The sequence below is a fragment of the Anoplopoma fimbria genome, chromosome 22 (assembly GCF_027596085.1).
Source record: "Anoplopoma fimbria isolate UVic2021 breed Golden Eagle Sablefish chromosome 22, Afim_UVic_2022, whole genome shotgun sequence".
Lineage (NCBI taxonomy): Eukaryota > Metazoa > Chordata > Actinopteri > Perciformes > Anoplopomatidae > Anoplopoma > Anoplopoma fimbria.
The window spans coordinates 4,741,429-4,758,324 of record NC_072470.1 but is presented as its reverse complement, the minus strand read 5'-3'; the positions used below and the strand labels follow the sequence as shown (position 1 = coordinate 4,758,324).

At 38.7% G+C, this 16,896-nt stretch overlaps 1 long non-coding RNA gene across 1 annotated transcript; it reads right to left on the bottom strand.

Moving 5' to 3' along the window:
• Window positions 1-236: 236 nt before the first annotated feature.
• Window positions 237-15,383, bottom strand: LOC129111758 (uncharacterized). The gene is made up of 7 exons (XR_008532343.1): window positions 15,276-15,383; window positions 14,792-14,863; window positions 14,636-14,698; window positions 5,902-6,018; window positions 1,107-1,268; window positions 957-1,006; window positions 237-858 (listed from the first exon to the last, which is right to left on the bottom strand). It is a non-coding gene; the product is annotated as an uncharacterized LOC129111758 (long non-coding RNA).
• Window positions 15,384-16,896: the final 1,513 nt, after the last annotated feature.

The window sequence follows — 16,896 nt, the reverse complement described above, 5'->3', positions numbered from 1 at the left end:
TACAGGCAAAACAACAAATCCTCATCAATACATTCTATGGCCAATGCCAGACTATCTGCTTCACTCTCAGCAACCCTAAAGAGAATCACATGGAATTCATTTTACAAAACATACCCAAAGAAATAACCAAAATGCCTTGAATATACTTTTGCAATATTTTTTATTTTCCACATTTTAGGGCACATTCAGGCCTCTAGCAGCACGTATGCCTACATTTGTAATCCAAATCTTCTCTGTCCACTGGTCCATATTGTTTTGCAGAATGCTTGTTGACCTGCTTCTCTGAACCAGCCAGATAAAGGATATGCTGCTTTATGGGATTTGGTCATGAAACTGACTGTCTTTAAACGCTCCCAGTGGGGTCTGAAGACTCTGCAGATATCCTACAAAAGACTTTAACCAATTGGTCCCTTAGGTGCTCATATTTCATATCTTACAGCAGTTTCTATACTTTACACCACTGACTGTAAGTACCGTGTTGTTGCAGTTGACGTTGTGCTTTTTGGAGCTGACCCTGCCCTAAATTTCAGGTAGGAACATTTAGTTGTTGATTACAAATTTGTTGCCAACTTTGCCTTCTGTTCCTGTGATAACTCCAGTGAAACTCAGTGAAAACAGATGGCAGCGTTCAGGAAAGCAGGTCTGGCCATTTTCTTTAGCACACTCAGTTGCTTAATTTGAGTTTTCTTTGGATCCCGGCCTCTAATAAGCAGTCCCACCAGGACCATCCACATTTTGGATTTCTTTCAATTTCTTCAGCATCTTTTAAAATCTTGCAGTTTTCCTGAGGGCTTTGCCACATGGTCCTAAAAGAAGGGAAAGGAAGATTCGAGGCCGGAGCATCCTCATGTCTTGATCCTGAAAAGAAAATTGGGAGTGTTTGAATTATTCTTGCTCATCACCACATATGTTCAAAAACAAAAAACTTACAGTATACAAGATATTGTATTTCTTACCTGCTTGATTTTTTCCCCTCTTCAGTCTGTCGCTCTGGGTTTAGAAGCCCCTGTAATTATTTTATTTGAGTAAATATTTACAGTATAAAATTACAATGTATTATTCACATTCTGTGGGAGACTTGAGTGTATTGTTGCAGTAGCACTCACCTTAAAAAGGGGGTCTTCCAGTATACGATGATGGTGCTTTTGCTCCTTGACTCTTTAACAGCCTCTTGCAAAGTACCGAAAAACTTCAAGTAGAATGTTCTGTTTTAAAATGAGCTTGGCACACGGGTTTCCTTTATGTGGTTTGCAGAGCCCAAAATATGGCTTGATTTCAGCGGAAGAAAAGGCAATGAAATGAAAATTCAGTAGTTTTCACAGGTTCTGTCACGTTCTTAAAAGAGGTGCTGGTAAATTTCGCCAGGCCTCTGAGCCAGTGAAATGAAGCAACACTGTGGATGAATTAATTAATTAAACACTAAACTTTTCCCCACAGAAGAAATAATCATTCAGTGTCTTTACACCATGTTAACAAGCTAGTCTGCTGATGATTTTCTATTTGGCATGAAACACTTGAGTTGTTGTTGTGGCGCTGACTGCAGAGAGACGCGAACTAGCTGAAGGCGTGTTTGGAAGCATATTGAGCTTCATCAATTTAGCACAGACAGAGGAGGAGTAGGGGAAGACAGCGGGAGAGAGGTGGGGTGAGTTGTGACATAATGTGGCGAGGCAGGGCCCCTGCTCGACTCTGCTGGGACTCCCATGATGCCTCTCGGTTCCTCGTAAACACGGTGCTAACAGCTAGGTGAGGCGGCCGCTATAAATAGCTCTTGCTGTACCCGCCGCGCTGCACACACAAACACAGTCATGCATAAATGTATGCGGCGACACATGCATGCAAGCAGCCACACATAAACACGGGTAGACACACTGAAATGCTTTCCTCTCTTTCCCCTTCATCTCATTCCTCCCTCCCTCTGGAAGTCTCTCCATTGTGCTTTCTCTCTCCCTCCATCTCCTCTTGGCAGCACCGCTCCTTCTCCTACTTATCATATGCTCTGGAGCAGATGGTGGATATGATAATTACCAAACAGTCAAAACAGTAAGCAAATGCAAGTCCCTCAGTGTCTCTCTCCATCTCTCTCTCTCTCACACATACATATGCTTTTACCACCTCTGACACTTCTAATAAGATGGAGATGAGAGATATATTATATCCCTTCTATAATCACACAACTGCAGAAGCTCTTTACACCGAAACCCTTCCTCATTACATACTAGAATAATACATCCTCCTTTCCTTCCCCTTTTACCTTCGTCTCCTCCTCTTCCCTACGTCTCCTGATGTGCTCCTCCTCCTCCTCTCCTCTGTTTCGCTGCTGTAGTAAATGCCCAACTTTTTACCCCTATGGTGAAGCAATAGCAGCAAACTGCAGCCATGTAACTAAAGGTGTTCACATGCAGCTCCAGTTTTTTTGGGGTCATCATTACAAACGTTGAGACCTACTGAGCTATTAGTATATCAAGTATATCAGGCTGAATTAAGGAAACAAAGCAACAGGTTTGATAATTGATTATTTGTTTAAACATTATTTTAATGCAGAAATGCCCAAACTGATTTAAGCTTCTCAAATGAAAGCATCTGCTGATTTTCTTATTCTTCTATGATATATAAATTGCATATATTTGGGTTTTGGTTGGGCAAAATTAGCAGTTTTAATATGTAAACTTGGGCCCTGTGAAACTTTGATGGTATTTTAAAGACCCTTGAGTCTTTAATTAAGTGAAATTATTATCTGAAATGTCATCAGCAGGTCAATCCACAGGGGAAATAATTATTAGTTGCTGCCCTTCAGCAGATATTAAACACACAACGAGGTGTCCTAAAATAAAAAAGGGGTCTTCTGTAGAAATTCAATCTAAATAGGTTTTTGAAAAATATTGATAGTATTGCTACATTTAACCTCTTACACATATATCTTGCAATGATTTACAGTAGATATTATATAACAATATAACAGATTAACAGTAAATGGACACCTGCAAACCAATCAGAAACAAGAATTGTTGTGTTGTCAAGATAAGGACAATAATCATAACTATCCTTAAATAGTGCGGCAAAACTGTTTCGTCCGACTTCACTGCTACTTCAGGGGAAATCTAAGGGAAGCTGAGTATTACAGAAAGTGAAATACAATCTTAAGCAGTTTACTGAATAAAAAGTTGAAGCAGAAGACAAGAAAGCGGAAACACTACAGTCACTCCGTGCTCCTCACAGAGCTGGAATATAAGAACCAAAACTGATTGATAGCATTATGGGAAATATCCACAAAGTCAGAGCGTATATTTGACTTTCGTTAGCTGAATTTGCATGTTAGAATAACATTTAGATATCGTTTTCATACAAAAACACTTGTGTTACCGCCATAGCAAGCCCGCTTCAGTTGATGGAGTACAAACCTGTCTGCACCATCAAGATGACAGACGCTCTACATAATCATTGCAACATAAATAATGGCATCCGTTAGCCTCGAGGTGCCAATCTGCCCCCAAACACATCAGTCACACCTGCTCCTCTCTTTGCTTTCCCTCCTATAATCACTCAGACATTTCCCTTTTCTTCTTCCGAGTCTCCATCTACTCCTCCGCTGTCTCTTTGCGCCGCTGCTTTCTAACTCCTTCCTTTTCTCTCCTGAAGCTGTATTACAATTAATGAGGCCATATTTCATAATTAAGGCAAAAATAATGCCTTGTCTCCTCTCTCCATCTCTTCTGCGCTCAAATGTTAATGAAGCTCTCATGGAGTGATTCACACTGTCTGGCGAGACAGATGATTTTTCTTTAATTGCTTCTATGGATATATTTGAAGTGGTTTTGGTTGAACAGACTTGTTCGTCACTCACGCTTTCCTTCCTCTTCCATGTGCCGGAGCTTCATGTCACAAGTGCAGCAAAGGTAATGCTCATATCTCTATGCACCCGGGTGAGGCTTTACCCGTCTTGAGTTGTGCCTCCTAGTATCCTTGCTTCCTCTCCTCATCTCTTAATCATGTCCCATTCTCTTACCGCGACATCTCCCATCCCCCCCACCTTCCTTTCCTCAGGCTGTACGGCTATATTTCACAATTACAGCTAAAATAAAGGACTATTTTTTTGTATCAATCCTAAGGTGTGATCACGTCTCCCTTCGCCCTGTAACCATGAAACACTGTACGCATGAGAAATATCCGCGGTGTGTGTGGTCCCCAAAGACTGCCTGGCCCATATATCAACTGCTATAATTCTTTCTATTCATAAACACACATCGGTCTTAATACACACATATACATATTTAATGTTCTCTCTGCAGCACCTGACGAATGGGACCATGTGAGCATTTACGACAGACGAGCACACAACAACTTAAACAAAGGAAATATCCCCTATTTGTGAATGTATGTGTGATTATGTGTAAAATGGCATTAATGAACTAATTACACCCACAGAAACATTAAAGAAACCAATTACCTTCAACACAAATCAGTGTGCTTCCTGCAGTGCTTGTGCATAATATACCACAGACCTTAAACGTTCTTGTATTTTGTGTTTCTAATGTAAATTTCTTGGATTAATGTGAATAGACTTTGGCTAATTGATGTAACTGAAAGGCAAAGTGGGAAGACAAAGGATCAATACAAAAGGGTTTTGACAGAGATGTCAGAGGCTTAAAAGGAGCTAAATAACTAGTTATATATTTCAGTGTTTAACAATAAATCATAAAACTATTAGTTGATGGAAAGAAAGTCAATCAGCAACTACTTTGAGAAGCAATTGCTATTTTGCAAATACAGATTCCGACATTACATGTGAATACGTAAAGGAAAACCACTGGGAAGCAAAAGAATGATTTAAAACCTCAACAAAAACAAATAAATTATGGAGCAGCGCTTTTATGAAGATTATTTAACATGAGATACATTTTTTGAGCATAGGCTCGTGGAATGTCCTTTTTGAGATTATAACCCTTATTTGACATTTTTTGACTATAGTTCCAAAATAAAATATGTTTAAAGATTCTCCTTAACATATGTATTGTCAAAAATGGGTGAATAGTCAATTTAGCTTGCAAGTGCATGTTAAATTCTCATGTGCTTTTCGTGCAAAGTCAATTTTGATGAAAGAAGCCAACCCAAAGATGCATTATGCAACACAGGCTGGAAAGAAAAGGCTAGTCAAAAATGAGCCAGGACTTGAACTTTCCAAACCAGCAACATCTTCCACTCACAGCACCATCAAACAGCATCCTGCTCTGCTCTGCTCTCTCCCCTCCATCATCCTCTCAGTGAATTCATGCTTCCTGTTACTTGTGATCTTTGATCTGTTATCTGCTTTGGCCCTGTGATAGATATTAAGAAGTGACACTCAAATCGGATTTCATCCGGGCTCACCCAGGCTCAAGTGGCCATTAAATCGTATTTTCTCATTCCCCGGTGGCCTCTAACCGAGTTTGCCGGCCTACTACCAGGAACAAGAAGGGTTTTCCAAAACCTTAGCCCTTTAAAGACAGTTACACAACAGCTGCAGACAGAATACTGAAAACAAAAGAAAAGCTACTTGAATATATCCATCATTGGTGACCTGAAATAACAGTTTGGCTCCGTTTTATTGTCTTTAATTGCCCGTATAATGTTACTTATATGCTATACTGTTGCTGAAATAAAGCCAAGTCATTCAATTGACACTCCAAAATCCTAAATTGTAGCAACATGCATGCGTTTTTTTGCTAAATCTTCTCAAAAACTGAGCTTTTGCAGAGTGTTTGTATCAGTATTTGCCTCCATAAATTTCTCAAACAAAATCAGACTTTAAAACCAACAAAGGCTGGTATTTTTCTGCATTTGACTTTGAAATAATTCTATTATAAAAAGAGTGATTGGAGATGCTTGGTTTCAGAGGACCTAAGGGGATGTGTTATCACTTACTGACACAGTTGATCTTGCTTCCTCGGCTGCATTTAGAAATGCTCCTTAAATCTTGTTTCACCCACGCTGGTTGATGATAACTGGGTTTGTTCCTTCCAGGCAACGATGGGAGAGTCCCTGGAAAGACACAGCAGCACTATCACTGTTACAGATGTTTTTTTTCATTTTGTGTTGATGTTTTCCTTCAAGATACAATTTATTTAAACTGCACTTTAATTGGAAATTAGTTTCAAATGAAACTGCTCTCATTCTGCTGTGCAGCTGCAACGTTGCTTCACTTGAGGATTGTGGTTTAGAGAATAAATGTTCTTCATCATCACAATATAGAAAATGCCATCCAGTGGCATTTCTTCCCAGATCTGACTGAGTAAACACTGACAACGAACACTTGCAGGGAAGTAAACGGTTGATTAAACAGGGCAGTCTCTGAGGCCAGTGAGCAGAAAAAGTTAGTTTCCTGCCTTAACATGCAGCCACAGTGGGCTGTTGTTGTTTTCGGGGACACTCAGCATAGTAATTACTGAGGGGAACCCCGAAGCACAAAGACCACAGAGAACAGAAGCACGAGAAAGAGCAGGAGAATGCAGTCAGGATGACAAACTGTTTCCTGTTGCCGATGAACCCAATCGCCTGCATAGAAATACACTGCTTAGATTAGATCACAACTTTAATCTCATAAAGGGTCATTTTGCCTTGTATAAAAGTACTTATTTGTAATAAAATAGCTTGTAGAAAATCTATTTATTATAAAACTTAACTTTAGACCTGCTATGTCTCCCATCAGTTAAGTAATTTATATTTGCATGGAGCAACAGAGTGATTTAGACACAAGGGGGCACAATGTTTTTGGCAGATGTAGCAAATCAAATTCCCAACACTTATAGAAACAATTATATAAAAACCACCATTACCATAAAGCAAATATTGCTCTAAATATTTAAAAATCTTATTTTTTGGACTGAAAGATGTCTGAACAGCTACTGTGTTTGTTCTGTGAGTTCTGGGTCTATGCTTTCCCTGCTTTTCTTCTCCTCCGGGCTTCGTGTCGGGTCCAATAATGACCACATTGTTTTGGTGCCACCAGCATCACTGGTGGTGAAATGCTCTGCGCACACACACCCACGCACACGCACGCACACACACACACACACACACACGCACACGCACACACACACACACGCAGAGCCTCCTATAGTAGCAAAGAGCAGGCTTATACATTTGGGTGTGAGAGTGAGGTAGTTTGCCAGACCTAGTTTGTTAGTTTGAAAAGCATGCATGTCCGCTGATGTGCGTGTGCACATGTGTTACTGTCTATTTGTGCCCAGTTGAACAAATGCATGTGTGTGTGAGAGAGAAGTAGAGAAAGAGTTGGCCAAGGCAGTGGAAAATGTGCGAGCCAGAGACGATGACGTTGGCAGTAGAGAAGTACAAACTACTTCCTGAAAAATCTATTCAACACTTTGACTAAACACTCTCCAGCAGACCTTCTTGCACTCTCTCTCTGTCGTTCATTGGCTCAAGACTTTTGGTTTTTAACTCCTTGTGGTTGATATGGCTATTTAAAGTAAACTAGCCAAATAGAAGAAACAAGATTTTCTGGAACATATTTGCATGAAAGAAACATTAAATGGTTCAAATCTCATTTGCCTCTCGTGGGTAAACCTAATTTTAATGATTTACATTTTAAATCAACACAAACCTACCTCTTTGGTCTGGCCTTTTATAACTTATAGTTTTTATTATATTCATCTTTAAACTGAATGGAAGAAAATCACCTGCACACTCAAATCTGTGCAAAAATCGTTTTAATTAGTGGGCTTTCGATCAGAGACCTCCTTCAAGGTAAAAGCAGGTAGCAAGGCTTTGTTTTCAAGTGTTTTTATTGTCTCTTCTCCATTTAGTCTCTTCATGTCTTTTATCTGTTTTATTTCCCATGAGCACGCATTGTTCCTAAATTGCACTAACCTGTATGAAAGGTGCTAAACAAACAAAGACTTTATGGTTATTATTTCCCTCTAGTATCTCCAAAAGTCAAAGGATGATGAGGATGAACATTTTATTACTCTTGATTGTTTAATAATGTGGCAAAACAGAATTGTATCCAACATCATCCATGAAATTTAAAAAGATCAGGACAAAAAGAGTCCCTCAGGGTTTTCTACTTCAACATGATACAAGGTGTTTTATAAACAATAATAAAAGGTGGATACGCTGAGGCTAAACTCCAGCTTACTCCCTCTGAGCTGTCACAAAGATTATTATGTTCATGCTGCAAGAACACACACGAACGAACACACACACGAACACACACACACACACACACACGAACACACACGCACGCTGCTGTAATCGCCCATCTTTCTCAAACCAGATGCTCCCCCACTCAGGACTCTCAGGACTCTGTTCAGCCCTGAAGCAGCTCAAACGCAAAGACACGTCTACCAGAAACACACACACACAAATATTGTGTCAGTTAATTAACAGTCTGTAGATCTAAGATAGCTTTAATCTAATCAAACCACCCAGCCTCAATTACCCGTTACACAACAAACACTTTTCCTTTTTTGTACCTTTCTTCCGCTCCATTCATCTCAATTAACCACAGATTTGACATTTTTATCAAACACATTTGTAATTTAACACACACCTGTTTCCCAAAATAATTCATAACATGAGCCTCTATTATTAAGCTTTGTGATCATAATAAACATGTTGTTTTGTTTGTAATCACATTATTATATTCCTGTTGGGCGTAGTCTATTCCTCTTTAGACTTTATAATGGAACATTAATGGGTTTTGTTTCTTTTTGCTGTTGGCAAACTTTGGTTTAAGATAGTTTGTTTTGGCTATGTTAAAATCAAAGCAGAAAATTGACATTAAAAGAACTTGGTTGGTAAAATTAAATGAATAAAAACAGTGAAAATTTAAGAAACCATTCCTTCAGTATAACTGAGCAGGATTAGGGCTCCTGCAAGCCAGTATAATTCTGCTGTGACTTGTTATTAACATATCTTTAAGTATCTACTATGCATCTAGATGTCCAGGTATGCAGCCACCATCATTACAGAACTGCTTGTAGTTCACTGCTCAGTAGTCAATCAGAATAAAGGCTGCTAATTCTGTGTCATACTGCCAACAGACCCAGATACAATCTGTTCCTGGGATATACAGAAAAACTCCCATTTATTATACATTTTAAGTTCACTTGCAGCAGATTTCCAACTTCACTTGCATAACTACAAACCTTTCCTTCTTTTTAATGGACACATGCATAAAACAAACATCTTAAGAGCCTTCAAAGAGTCCCATTTCTTCCCCTCTTAATGTACTCTCTTAGTCTTTTCTACAAGCGCAAAAGTCAAGTTAATTAGTGCTCAGTGTGCTGTAACCTCAAACTTAGTCATGACGCCACACAATGAAACAGTCCAATTAAATTTCAAGGTTCTGAGAGTCTTTCAAAGGAGGAGCACAAGACGAAAAACAGGGTCTCTGAGGCAGAAATATATTCCTCTCTGTTTTATCACACCGAGTCGAGTCTCATATGGTGTCACCAGAGTAACCTGAGTGCAAAGTCAGCTGTTTTTCTTCCATGTAGGTTTAAATTTGATTTCAGACAATATTTAAGCGATGACCCCAGTGGGGATATTACAGTAATGTGGGCCGGTCCAAATAAACTAGACAATCGTTAATGCTCCACAATGTGAGTAATAACCCACCAATTATCAGTGTAATTGTCACATTGAGATACTGAGAACTGTATGGAAACTTAAAAATAGCAAAATTGTAGCTAGCTGGTCTCATCTTGTTAGCTCCTTGACTGTCTGTGCCCTCTCAGTGAGCCCTAATTGCTTCACCCCCGGTGTGTGAAGGAGAGGTACCGCAGGTCCTTCCTTCCTGCTGCTGTCAGGTTGCACAACCAACTCTGCTCCCAGCAGACCACATGACCACATGACAATAATAATTTCATGACAATAAAAACCTGTGCAATACATTACACATTACACTGTGCAATAATAATTAGAAAAGTTAAAATAGTTAAAATAGTTGTGTTTTTTTTTCTCTGTCTGTAAATATAATATTTCAGTTATTGTTGTTTTTCTACTGTTTTTTTTTTGTTTTTTTATTGCTTATTTATAATACTTGTTTTATTTTATTTTTCATTTTTTATTTTTTATCTTGTCTTCATTCTACTATGTCTCTTGTGTGCACTTTACTCTACGCTGTTGTAAGCCTGCAAATTTCCCCACTGCGGGACTAATAAAGGATTATCTTATCTCTTATCTTAATTGAGTCGTTAACCCAACGTATTACACTTCTGTAGCCGACAATTTCATCATTAGAGATTTTTCACGCCACTGCAGTTCCTGTTTACTACTTCTACAGCCGTGACATGGTTTATTCATCTGTAAAGTTTCAGCATGTGAGTTTCACTGAGAGTAGACAGCTGCAGTTGGCTAAGAAGTAACTTCTGCCTGAGGCCAGCCTCCTGCCTCTTACCGAGAGTGAGAGTGAGAGTGCGCTGAGGATGGAGGGAGGAAAGAGTGGAGGAAGATGGAAAGAGGGAAAACATTTATCCGACTCGGTTTAGCCCCCAGGAGACTGAACAACAGAGAAACCCATCCACTCTGAAACACACACATACACAATGCGTTACAAAGAGGAACACAGGGACAAGTGGTTTCCTTCTTTGCTCTTGGACACATTTTCTGGCTCATTGGGTCCTGTTAGAAATGGTGGGCAGCAGCCGTTACCAGAGTCCGCCTGTAGCTAGAGCGACAGTGACACCTATGAACTCATAAACGTCGATTTATTGGCCTGTTTCTTTTGGCTCTTGTCCATTCGAGCCTCATATAACCTGGCAGTAATTGTGTCCCTGGACATTCCTGTATCTCAAGCAGGTTCACTTTCAAGGAGCAACCCAGCCTGTGATTTTCCCAGTAACTCCTTTAGAAGATTTGCAGTAGCGAAAATAAAGAGGAAACAGAGGTTTCTCCTGGGATTAAGATGCTATAAAGGTGCTGACATGGATAAATATATAACTGCTGTCATTTGCTTCATAGATGCTCGACGTGGGATAGGCAGCTACATGACATCTCCACTAACTCTACTGAGCAGTTTATAGCTTCATCAATATTTCCTATGAGCACGCAAATTCAGTATTTCCACGAACTCCAAGCAGGCTGAAGATGAGCATAAACAGGCCCACAGGAAATATGATTATTCTAACAATCATCTTGGGTACCTCTAGGCTTCTAGAGAACACACAATAGTTATGTTTAGGGAGAAACAGTTCAGGGTTAAATGACTTAATTCAAGATATTTGATGTGATAATTTGTGTTAATGGGTTTACAAGATTTGCAGAAATATGTTGGGCAAATAATGATAATGACGTTTGTTCACAATGAACATTATACAGACAGCACATAGATGTGCAAGTGCATGAACTGGTGTGTGTCTGACTATGTGGCATCCTGGCTTTATAAGGAGAGGAGACAGTTTTATCTCAGGCAGCAGCAAAGACAGATCCAGGGTGGGGAGTCTGTCTGGAAAGAGTCTTGTCGTCACTGTGAGACTGTTTTGTTAGTGCCGGGAGACAGATTTGGATAACTAGCAGTTTCCCCACTGTTTACATGTGAAAGAGTATTCCACAAATATTTCACTATTCCTTTAAATCCCAAACACCTGACTTGTTTCTTTGTCCTAAAACAGTTAAATGATCTGTTGAAAAGCACTAAGAGGATCATACTGTTCTCATAGTTAGAGGTCTCTTCAGATTGTTCTTTTTAAATGGTTTTTTTGCACAATGCATCACATGTACAGTATTTGGGGTGCTACAATCAGACACTATATTTAATGTCTATCATCAAAGATACAGGCCTTTTAAGGATAATTTCTGGAACAACATTCATTTACAGGACATACATGCATCACTGAGGGCTGAAAGTAGAGAAAAATTGTCACAAAACTTTCAGAGAGAAAGTTATAGCATAGGATTGTGCTCTCTGTTCCAGGATGAGAGGAGTACTGTTACACTCTGTTCAAAGGAATAGTGACATTTTGTGCTGTGAAGATATTTAAAACTATGCTGCCAGTCTTGTGCCAAGGACAGGGCAGAGGGCAAAACAGGACGCACCATGTCGCTGCCAAATAAAGGAGGATTTATACTGATTCAAATACTTAAACCTGCTCGTCTCTAATTTCTGTCTATGACACATCCTGGTGACCAGTCACATGGGTGGTAACGGATGTGATGATATTAAAGTGGTTCAATGATATCAAATCTCATGTCTCCTCTTTATATGATTATGATTATAACATTACACACTGGACAGGGAGACAAGATGAGAGGACTAACATACAGCACAGGAAGAAGACTCGCCTACAATCCAGACTGGTCGTTCAACATCGAGGAACAAAGGCTGAATTCTTTTAAGAGTTCCTTTTAAGGTATACATTTTTTTTTTTTGCTGCAATGGTTACAAGTGTGTCTCCACCAGCTTGCAAATTTAAAAACAGGCAGAACTAGTCATTCATAAAAAACTGCAACAATTAAATCAAAGCTCTTGTGTTTGGTTGAAATAATTCATTTTCTTTTAAGGGGGGTTTTATTTAGAGAAGCTTTGGGTTGGTAAGGTCACTGAAGAGTGTATGTAAAGTACACTCTGTACTACACTGAAGGATACTAAACTATGAGTTGGCTCTTCTCTGTCTCTCCTATGTTTTCCTGCTCTTCTCATCATCTCTTTTCTGAGTCTGAAAGCTGTTACTGCATGTGTAGAAAAAGCTTTCCTGAAAATAACAAGGAAACATTTTGATGTTTTATACTCTGTGAAGGTTTCTCAAAGTTGCAAACCAATTGTCTAGCAAACTGTAGGGGGCAGTGTATGAAAAGCTCACATCTACAGCATGTTTTTATTGTTATAAAATGTTGGATGTGCATGCAGAGGAAAAAACACGGCACAAGGAATCCCCGTGCAGACATACGACACATCAAGCATAAAGTTTTACTACGCCTATTTAGAAAAGCAGTTAAGTGTCCACTGGACAGCAGGGCCAATCATCTACCCCCAAATACCAGGATGTGTCCAACTGTCCGATCTACCACCAACACACTGGTTTTCAACCATGCACACAAACTTAGAAAGACATGAAATGATTGGCATTTCTTTTTCTGCACCTCTGTCATACACTCCCTATTTCCATGAGACGCTTCCTCGCCAGCTTATATGACACCTGTCAAACCAACCCTGTCTGAAAGAAGAGAAACCCTACGAGACACAGAGGACAGACGTGAGCTGAGTTAACACTGCATTGTCAGCACGCAAGCGTATAGAGCAATGGACACACACACACACACACACACACACACACACACACACACACACACACACACACACACACACACACACACACACACACACACACACACACACACACACACACACACACACACACACACACACACACACACACACACACACACACACACACACACACACACTGGGGTCAGTCGGGAGACGTGCGATATCTTGACAGAGCTGAAGTGTTCACTGACACAGAAACACAGGCGACACACTGAGGAGCCTCACAGTCTGTCCCTGTCTCTTTCTGCGACCAAGAGCGTGTATGTGTGTATATTTAAGGATGTGCGTTTGTCCTTTCTACTTAAAGTTAAGTCCACCTTTGTTAGAACATTTGGTTAAGACTGGGACGCCACTCTTAGCTCCTGGTAGGAGAATTAAATTAAATCCATTTATCCTTTCCAATCTTATGCTGCTGTTTTTTTTTGTTTTCTTTATTTTTCAGATTACATCTGCACAGTTAAGGTTCTTAAAATCTTAACCCTGTTTATTCCTAGTTGCTTGTAGTTCTGGTGATGCATTTATGGGGTTGAGAACTTGAGCTAAACCGAAAAATTTACATATTTCGAGCATTATATAAATCTGATATTTTCTGTTCTTCGTTTTAAAATAACAAATATACTTCTGGAGATTAAAGGGGAAGCAATATTCAGCATCAAGTACGAGTATCTTGAAACAGCTACAGTAGCACATGGGGGGTGTTGTCACAGACACTGTACAGGGAAATACTGAACCTACATTTGAAAAACATCAAACACACCCAAAAGATCTTCTCTGTAATGAGAGGTGTCGACATTTGGTTGTTTACCAATCATGATGCTGTGTGGAGTCAAACATGAACCGGTTTATACTCATTCTGGGAAATTTGTTTCCTGTTATCAACATCTTAAATTACATTTCATGGATTTGCGCTGCATTTTCTTTATAATGTTGTTCATGAATTATGTAAAGCTCTGCAAATAAACTTCCCTTTCCCAAACCCGTACTGTCCTACCCAGTGTTTACATTTAATCTGATTAAACCATAGTGATTTTGGAAGTTTTTGAAGTTATGATGATGCTTTTTTACTTTGCTTTGTGGAAGAAGCTTTTGTTTTTTCTCATTGTTAACATTATGACTCAAACCTGTGCTGAGTCAAAACTCAGAAGGAAGAAAATCGATATAAAAATTATAATAATAGTTAAAGAGTGGTGGTATTTGGCGTTTCATCACTGAACTTTGTAGAATTTGACAGTGTGTGGGCTTCTTTAGAGAAATACTCTTGCATAATCAAAAACATTAACACCAATATGATCATACCGTATGTTCTCATGTCATAAACAAACAGACTATGCTATGAAATCCCTCGTTTGACTTGTTATATAAGCTCACCTTGTGTCATGTCTTCAGGGACGAGGTAGAGAGAGACACTGCCGCTTCACTCTTCAGCGGTTTCTATAACATGAGGCGGTACGTCACAATGTTACAGTCTTACAGTTTAAAAATGAAATATGAATTAATATTAATACAAAACAATACTGCATTCACCTCTTCCACTCTGTGCTTCAACTGCTCGGTTGGTAGTTGGGATTATCAGTATTCAGAAGATGGAGATGATGGCTGTCACACAAAAAAAATAAAGAATAATTAAACATACTGCAAAAATGAACACAGCTAATTAGTGGTGGTGAATGTGGTGTTCTTGCAATACAAAGAACCATTGGTGGAATTTAACTAGCTTATGGTACAAAGACTGCTGTAGGTATATTTCAGGTACTTTCCATGTTGTACTACTTCATAATTCTACTACACTTCATATAAGTTGCTTATTGGACTTTTGAGTATTTTAAGAATGCTTAATAGTACTTTGCTATATAAAATATGTTAATACTTCCTTTACACTGTCGAAATATATGAATGAATTACCCGCCAGGTTAAGGTTAATTAAAACACCTGTCAGCCTAGTCACCTGTCATATATATACACCTCATAGTTTAGTTTACAGCACTCTTAAAACATCTTATAAACTCACTTTTTCTTCTGATAAAACGTAAAGGCGGGTTGTTTCCTCTTTCCTTGCTTTCTTTTCATTTCGGTACCTCTTCTAATTGAAGTTTTTCGGTTAAACTCTGTCAACCTTTCAATTAGCAAACCTGTGGAGCTGCAGACCAGATCAAACCATTCGGTCCTCACTGAGAGGGGTGCGTGAAGAAACATTTCTGTTCAATACATGTTATTAACTTGTTTAACATGTTGGCATTAGCAATATATAATTACTGTATTGTTGTGGTTTCAATATGAATTGTTTCTGAAAGTAGAATAAAGTAGAATACAGGGCTGTTTGTTTTTCCCTATATTGTGTCTTCACCTATAATAGTTTTAATTAGATTAGATAGGAGAATAGTCCAAATTGGGAAAAAAACAATATATAATAAAGATAATAATATTAATAATAATAATTATCATCTTTCAAAGTTATCTCTCAGGACATTAGTTATCTTTGAAGCTATTTTTTTTATTTTTTTATTTTTAATACTTTACAGACATAATTTAATTCAACTTAACACTTGTATACATGTGTATATGTATTTTAATTCCTTGCATAAGTGTTATTGAATTTAGAAGAGGAAATCTAAAGTTATAACTCTGCAGCCTTCAATCATAACTGAAAGGTAATGCCTTTCCAATTCTCAAGTAATTTCCAGATCCCAAATGTAAATGTGTTGGATTCATGTTTAATCTTCTGTCTTTCTCTTCATCTTAATTTGTGCATTTTAAAGGTAACCGAGCTGCTGAGTTTTTGCTCTCCCCACATCTTAAAAATGTGTTCCTATCGAGACTCAGCTAGCAGAGCGTGGGAGGACAGAGACCACATACAGTAGCTGCCTGAAAGTCTCCAGCTTTAAGCATAATGGATATTGGATTAGACATACCAGAGCCTCTTGGTAAACTAAAACACCCACCATGTCCTCAACAACTCAGAGACAGGACTGCTTCTGCAGAGTTCACGTGAGGATAGAGTCAATCCATCCAGCTATCCATGAATCTTAAGTTGCAGGATTGATTTTGACCAACTTCATCATGTCTTGACCTGGCAGCATGAGTTCATATTCAAGCTGCTTTTGAGACTGCATTTACCTTTGTATCCGAGCTCTGGTTTGTTTGTGTTGGCACAAGAATAAAACCATATATATATATATCATCCAACCAATATGAAAACAGAATAAACCAAAATTCACTCAATGTCAACTAAAAAAATAAGGAAAATCTTGGTTTCCTATAAACACACCACAGTGCTCTAATCCAAACAGATCTTGTTCACACTTGTGCTCTACAGTTTAAAAACAGTTAGTATTGGTGCAGTAAGCACACATATGGATCTACCACAGGAATGATGTCAGTACTCCGCTGTAAGCAGTTGGCTGATAAGACTCTTGTTCTGCAGATAAAAAGCCTGCATACAAATCAAGCTGCAGAAAAACTGTTACTCTTATCAAATTGAAGTGTTTCTCTGAGGTTTATCGCAAAAAATGATCAAATATTTAACAGAAAAAATAGCCAAAATCTTAAAATACAGTACATTAAAAAGTTTTGGATCCAGAATGTAAAAAAAAACAGGTTCAAGTCTTATAATGTTTTCACCAACTACAATA